The sequence below is a fragment of the Protopterus annectens genome, chromosome 4.part1, assembly GCF_019279795.1.
Source record: "Protopterus annectens isolate FY-2018-M chromosome 4.part1, PAN1.0, whole genome shotgun sequence".
In the NCBI taxonomy this organism is placed as follows: domain Eukaryota; kingdom Metazoa; phylum Chordata; order Ceratodontiformes; family Protopteridae; genus Protopterus; species Protopterus annectens.
The window spans coordinates 407,280,886-407,289,047 of record NC_056734.1 but is presented as its reverse complement, the minus strand read 5'-3'; the positions used below and the strand labels follow the sequence as shown (position 1 = coordinate 407,289,047).

At 36.2% G+C, this 8,162-nt stretch overlaps 1 protein-coding gene across 2 annotated transcripts in view; it reads left to right on the top strand.

Annotated features, from left to right (window-relative positions):
* Positions 1–211: 211 nt before the first annotated feature.
* LOC122800889 (interleukin 1 receptor accessory protein) overlaps positions 212–8,162 on the top strand; it is a 1,870,333-nt gene continuing 1,862,382 nt past the window's right edge. Inside the window, exon 1 of one of the 2 annotated variants that reach the window (XM_044070223.1) lies at positions 212–522. The gene's annotated coding sequence lies outside the window, so the exon portion shown is untranslated. The remainder of the gene's footprint in view (positions 523–8,162) is intronic. The other variant, XM_044070224.1, reaches the window with a different exon arrangement.

Below are 8,162 nucleotides of genomic sequence, written 5' to 3'. Positions count from 1 at the left end.
CGCAAAAAACAACTGAAATTAATGTTAATGCTGCTGAGTTTTCCAAAACTAATGCTACAAACAAATGCTTACACCCTGTGCACAATAAAGTACAATAATGCTGGTGCGGTAGTGGAGCAGTCAGCTTTTCGTCTTCCAATTGCTATTAGAAAAAAGCAACATTGTATTACAGTTCGTAGTTCTAGTTGTAGTGCTGTTTCTTTAGCATTACTCGATTGTAGTACAACCTCGAGCTAACGTGCCGAATGCCCGATGAATATTCATAGCGTTCACCGTGAATATTCATTATTCGAGTATACGTCCATTTGTTGTTGGTGGGTGGGGTTTATGCAGGACTTGCTGCTGCGTATCCGGAGGTACTGTTCTACAGCAACCACAGGAGTTTTTATTTTCAAACGTTTTTATCTTACTTACGCTCGTAGGGAAAAGCAGTGGGAAGGCGGTACTGGAGAAGAGCAAATATTTGACCGACAGCGTCACCAGTAGGGACAGGAGGCTTGCGGATAAGGAAGAGCGTTGAAAGTAAGTAGGTGTTTAGAATTCTTGGGATTTTAGACAAGTAACATTTTGTTTGTGCGTATATGTTATCAGTCTTTAGCCCTGTTAGGTGGCCTTCATCGCGGGTGATGATGTTTTGATCTGTGTCATATAACTTTGTTTAACTTGAAAACTAGTTTAAGATTATTTAGAGCACTACACACATTTTGGGACAGCATATACTTCCATCCTTCCCAGACTGATGTCATTCTCTCGCCGTTATACTTCTCAAAGGGGAGAGGATGTACACAAGTTTCACCAGTGTCGCTCTAGGGTTACCACCTGTCCCACTTGCGAGGGACAGTCCCTCTTTGGGCAGTTGTGTCCTGACAAAAAATTGTAAAAATGGCAAATGCCCTGAGATTTTAGGACAAAATTATTTCCTATATTTTATGTAATAGTTACATAAAACAGTTATTCTGTATCTAAAATACCTAAAATGTTATAAGAAACAGAATAAGCAACTAAAATGCTACAAGAATAAGCTTTTATTTAGGCAAAAAAGTTAAGTTCTATCCTTTGTACTGATCATGGGTTAGTGTCGGCCTGTAAAATCTGATGTTTGTACCAAAAATGTCCCACTTTGGCCATTTGAAAAGGTGGCAACCCTATGTCGCTCGCTCGATGTGAACTTGTCCAGTCCGGTCGCCAGGCGGAATTTTGCCACTTTACATATCGCTAATTATTTAGGATATGTCAGGAAACCGGAAAGAGACCGTGGCAAACCAAACGGGCACATGGAATATCCACATAATACTTTCTCTGGTTTTCTCTCAAATTGTATATCTGTCCCTCTTAACCCTCCCAATACTGGTGAATTTTGGAGAAATGGTGGTGAATTATCCTTCAAAACTTGACAGTAATTAGAGAAATGCAGACTTCTTTACTTCAGAAAATGCATATTAATACACATTTTCTAATTTTGCCAATGTCTCAAGTTAAAAGTATCCCTGATTATTTCTGAATGTGTCCCTACTTCTGCTGAGATTAGGTATCCCTCCTTTTCAAATGTCCAAAGAGGAGCATTTATGTGGAAGCATAGGGATGTTTCAGGACAAGCCATACATGTACATAGCCAGTGCAAAGTACGGAACTTTTTTTGCCAAAATAAAACCTTATTCTTACAGCATTTGAGTTGTTTATGCCATTTCAAATGATATTTAGGTGTTTCATATACACAATTGTTTTTACACAACTATTAAAGAAAACATACGACATATATAATGATAGAGGGACAATATATTACATAATGACTAAAAAGCAGTTGTGTGTAATGACTAAAAAGTAAAAAATTAAAAATATAAAAAAAGATTTTTTAATAAAGAATGCTTTTTATTCAGTATCTCTAAAAAGTAAAAAAAAAAATAAGAAAGAAGAGCAAAAAAGAAACACAGATAAGCTGATTTCAGAAAAGCATTCAAGGTTGGTCTTGTACTGGCCCTGGTGGTGCAGCAGTTACAGCAAGAGGTTCTTCACTTCGATTCTCGGCTGGAGCACCTTCTCTGCCGAGTCTGCATGTCTTCCCTGCAGTTGAGTGTGCTGTAAAGGCATGCAGGTGGGTGTATGTGTGTGTGTACCTTCTGCGATGGTTGGGTGCTGGGCTGGCAACCCAACACTGTAAACTCCACTGCTAATCAGTCTGTGGACTGGTGATCTGCTGTGGCGACCCCTAACCAGGAAAAGCCGAAAGACATTGCTATTCGAGGTTGGTCTTCCTGATTCCCGCTACTTCTTCTGGTTCCTCATTACCACATTCAGCAAGACCAACTTCAAATGCTTTTCTGAAATCAGCGTGTCTTGTGTTTATTTTGCAAAGTTTTCACTCTTCTTCCTTATTTTTTTACTTTTCATAGTGACTGAATTCTTTATTAAAAAAAATGTTTTTGTATTTTTATTATATTGTTGTATAACTGATTCAAAAATAAAGATCTTCCACCAATCAGTGTTCCTTTACAAGGAATCTTAAGTGTTTCAAACCTGTAAGTACAAAGCATGCAAATAAAGTAGTGTAATATTTATGCAGACAATTCTTTCATCTCTTCTTTATAACTAATTGCCTTACTGATACTGTATTTCCTAGGTTATGGATGAAAAGTGCCCTTTGGAGTCACTCAATAAAACTTCACACATTCTGCAATTGCCTTTGCAATCCCTACATATGCTCAAATCTGTTACCTAAAGTTGTTTCAGTCAAGAATCCTAGAGTTTGTATTATGAACACTCAGAAAATTGTTCAACATCTTGATATGTTTATTTGTTACTTAATTTTCTGAATTGTAGTTTGTACATACTACGGCTGCCTTTGTGAAGGTACCTATGTATATTCAGAATTATTATCCGTACCATTTCAGTCATGATTTATGCATTTTGTAGTATTGTTGACCATTTCCAAAGTGGTTGTATGTCATACTTAGTCTAGACATGTGTTACTTACTTTTAAAAAAATGTGTCATGTGCATCAATATCTTTGTCATGTATACTTAATATATTTGTGAGGAGACTTCAAACGGTCTTCTCTGAAAATTGTACCTACCAAATTGACATTCCTAGTTAACAATTGTACATATTAAAGTATACACACACACACACACACACACACACACACACACACACACACACACACACATTGGCAGTTCATCTACAGAGTGAATGATACTGAAACATGGTCACGTCTTGCATTCATCAGTCTTTTAAAATGTCAGATGAAATGACATTGAATTCATGTGGGTAAGGTAATTGCAGGTTTGGAATCCTAATACCTATACTGAAGGTTTTGGCATTTGGGAGTGGAAGTATTTGTGAGAATTTATGTAGGTTAGGTTAGAGTAAGGACTAAGTAAGGGACTAGATTTAGTGTTGTGCATGTGTTTTCATGAGTGTCCTTACATTTTGTGTAATGGCAGTGTTCTGGAAAATTTCTGGAAAATGTTTTGGTAAAGTTCAAGGTTAGGTGAGGGATAGAGGCAGGGTTAGGGTTAACATACATTAGTATGGTGGGGCAGGGGGGAAACCCACCACCTTACTAATGTGTGCTGTCTTTCTCTATATCTATAGTCTGAATGGTGATTCTGTTGAGAGAGTGTTTTGCATATTGTAATGCATATGGTTAAGGGCAGTGTCAGGTTTAGGGCTAGCATGCTTGAGTAAAGATGGATAGGAGTCTTTCTGTTCAATTCACTAATCCTAATCTATAGTTTAACCCTCTCCCAGTTCCTAGTCTGGCAATCTCTAGTATAATGAAACACTATTTTTCTTATCCATTTTTATAATTTCCAAATTCCATGGATTAATTTCTACTTCCTAATCAAAATGAGTCTTTTCTTCAGCCAGTTAGAAAATCAGTTGATCAATATCAAGTAAGTTGAAAATCTCCAGAAGTTAATGCATTCCGTTTTCCTAACCCACTGAAGTTTCTTTTGTAATGCTGGATGGCCCAAAAATAGTATTGCCCTAATTTCAAGGTGCTTGGTACAGTCCGCATGCTGTGCTGACATATAAACATTTTGTTAATACTGGACTAATTGTTATCTTGGTTCCCATTTTTTTAGACCATGTGCTGGCATCTACTAATCCTACATAGTTTTAAATATGTTTTACAGTATCTCAATTCTAAGCATCTTATATATGTCAGGACTTCTCTCATATCTTCCTCTGTCTTTGCCAGATTCCAGTATCCAAGTAGGATTACTACTCCACGAAAATCCTTAGCGGATGTCAATATAACCCTTAGTAGCACAATATCAGCCAGTGGGGGGAGGCAGATTATAGTAAATGTTAATCTTATTCCTTGGTAAGGTAATTGCTCTTTTTTTCTATCATCCATTGGGGTTAACTGTGTGCTCATCAGTGTTGAACCGTAATCCCCCTAGACACTAAGAGAAACATCTCTCCTCTGTGCTTCCATGTAACTAGAACATACTCCTACCTCAAAACCCTTACTGCTCAGATAGACATGCTACCTCTGGATGTGTTTCCTGCAGTGCTGTTATAAAGCGGTTCATGTTGTACCTTAGTTGACACAAGTATGGGCTTTATATTTACTCATAGTCTACTATCAGTTTCAGGCTTAGAAAACCCACACGCAGTCAGCAGCTGGGAAGCAGTTTATATTTTACTGTACTAATTGCATCTTTTAATTCTGTCACTTTTATCTTTTTAAGTCCACACACAGCAGACTACAACTTTTTTTTAGACAAAATGGCAGTCTATAATATCAGCAATGGAAGTTTAATCAGCTTTTTCACCAGGTTTGGAACTTGCATCTTAGCTTCACTGTATGACCTGTTTTCTTCTGCTGGAGTCTGAAAAAGAGAAGCTGTCCATATACTGCCACTCCTAGTACTATGAGTAATGACTGTAGTTCCACTGTCATCTTTTCCACACATTTCATTACTTTCCTGAACACACATTGCCTAGTCTTAATGGTATGGAGATGAGCTGAATTACACATTTATCTCGTATACTTTAAAAACAGAGTATGCTGCTTCTGTGGAAAATTAAGATGTCAGTGGTCTGCATGCATATGTTTTTGAAATTATTTTGCTAGTTAGTGTAGTGTTCCGGTTAAAAATTGTTTGGTTGATATTTTGCTTGATTAGCTTTTTAGTGCAACTGATTTTTATAAGTTCCTTTCAGTGAAATATTTTCTTGTGAGTTACAGACAATGCTGCCAGAATACTCATCAATGTGTGCATGCTGTGGATTTATTGTTCTTTTTACAAAGAAAGCAGTGATTATGCAAGTTGAATTTAAAGATTTATGTACAAGTTTTTCTGTGAGTATGTATTTCTTAAAAAATGGTTTATATAGTTGAGATTTTGTTTGTAATTAAAGGATGTAGCATTCTGGAAAATGAGTAGAAATTAGCATTAAAGTTGGTGTGATAAAAGATTTGTAAGGGCAGATTGCCTCAGCTTGATTAGACAGACGCAGTTCCATAAACATGATTGATTTCATTTTACATCTTCAACAGTAGAGTTCCCATGGAGCTGAACACTGCAGTGTACACTTGACCATTTTTTTCTGAAAATACGAGTGATGAGGACAGACTAAAGCCTGCCATCTGTTCTTTACTTAACTGCATATTAATTTAATAATTGTTTTGATAAACTGAATAACTGCTTTTGTCAACCATCAGTGTGTGTGTCTGTTCTAACATGCTAACACAGATGGACAGTAACTGAATCATGATTTGCTGACCACTGATGGAGATTTTCTATTGTTTGTGGTACTTATTCCTTATTTTATATTTTTGCAGGATTAAAGTCATGTTCTGTTTTAGTAAAACAGAAGCCAAATCGGGAAGTTTTTTTTTTTTAACCGATTTTAACCAGGACGCATTGCTTTGAAAGAACATAGTACAGACTATGCTGGACTCATAAATGGAAGAATTATTTGCTGCAGATTGCATATACACACACACATGAACAGGTTGACAGTAATAATGATATAATAAAACAATTAGTTACCACTCACTCATTGATGATGCCATGTTTCAATGGTGAAAGCGCTTAGTGTGTGGATTAATATTAAACCCTTCGGAAATACTTTGGTGGTCGTGGTTCATTTTTGTTTTATTAGTTATTAGTTTATTAGTTTTTACCCATTTGGGTTATTTTGTTATTTTAATAATGATATAATGTTCTTATCCAAAGCATGGTAAGTAGTTAGAATGCATTCTTCAGTCATTTTTTTTCTGCAGTTACTAAATGTTTTTGCCATGTCTTTAGCAGTATGGCCTCCCTGCAAAAAGTTTTAATGTTTTAGATTGTTTTATATACTGATAAACTTAAGATTAAATATAAGAGAAGAAACAAAGCTGGTCAGATTAGTAACACTGACAAAAGGAAGAAACCGATTAGTACATGCATATCAGTCCTAGAAAAAATGTGACGGAAGTATAGAGTCTTTTCATTGAAGCAAATAAGATTATTTCATTTCAGCATTGGGCTTCATACAGAAATGATTCTTATTATACAGCTTTCAGGAAACAAGTTTGTGGGTGCCAGACTTAGACTAAATTGTACCTTGATATTCTACTGAAGGGACTTGCTTGTAGTAGATCACAGGTGGAAATGATGGCTATGATGCATCCTTTGCTGTTACCAGAAAAGGGTGAAGCTGTCCCATAGAGTGCTGTGATTCAACTGGCCAGTTCTAATTCCACAAATCTAACTCTCTTGAGTCTCAGATCTAAACAGTTTCACAGAGGACAAACAAAAACACAGAAAAGAACCCCTTGATTGCTCTTTTGCTGTATTTTGATGCCTTTGCTGCTTTGGAGTATGATACTGTTGGGGGTGCGTGCCAATTTTTTGTTTAACTGGATACATTTGGCTATTTAAAAAATAATGAAAAGTAAAGCAACACAAATGAATCCTAGCTTTGTAAGGTGAATTATTAAAATGCATAAAAATAATTTTGAGGAACGTTTCATGGTTGGGCATTAAACCACTCTTATGCATGAAGTGTTGACCCTGTACTCCTTTATTAAGCAAGCAGTTAATTAACACACACCCTGGAGGGCATTATTGCTTGCTTAATAAAGGTGTATGGGGGCAATGCTTCATACATGGGAGTGGGTTAATGCCCCACCATGAAACGTTCCTTAAAATTATATTTATGCATTTTAATAATTCACTTTACAAAGCTGTGATTCGTTTGTATTGCTTTACTTTTCATTCTTTTTTTTCCAAGTACTTTTATTTTTAATATTTATATAAAATAGTTCCTCCACCTATTATTTCATACTTGCTGTAGTATATGTTAATGGTGTTGGAGGAAACATTTTACATCCAAAATATAACACTTTAAAAATCCAGGTATTTACTTTATTTTTTTGGTCTCTTACTCCTAAAATGTTTGTTTTTTGCCAGTCTTTGGAGATAGAAAATAATATCTAAGTAAATTTGTAATTGTATAAGAGCAATAATTAAAATCTGTTCTTAATTTTGAGTGTTCGCTCCCATTTATTTTAGGATTTATTCAGATTTTTTTTCAGCTGAAGGGTCCAGAAGTATACAGACCTCTTTGCTGCTGCCATTGGCAGATCTCACCCCCCCCCCCCACATACACACACACACACTCACCTCTGCTTCAGAAAATGCATGCTAACATAATCATTTAAAACCTGAACCTATTTCGAGCCTTTGTCCCTTTTTATTTCAGGCTTATCCAGATACCTTGATCGAAGAGCATACATATCAACTGTACATATTTTTGCAGAATGCCCAGATTTTTGCCACATTTGCGGTCTGTTTTTCATAAAAAAATGTGTTTTTGATGAACCACTGCAATGATCTAAAGCTTAAAGTCGCTAAATAATGACATGCATTTGAATTTCAGTTTTCATATCCTTCAGGAAAATGCATGCTAACATCAAGCCCATTCTTCTAGCAACATTTAAGTTTATAAGAACAATATTTAAAATGTGCTCCTATTTCTTAGCATTTGCCCTCCCCCCATTATGTCAGGCTTTGTCTAGATTTCTTGTGCTAACATGTTGACAGGTACTTTTAAGAGGTCGAGAGGTACGTAAAACTGCTGCTGCTGCTGTCAGGGATCACTTACTCTTTCCACACATGCTCACCTTCACACCTTAAACACACACACACACACACACACAC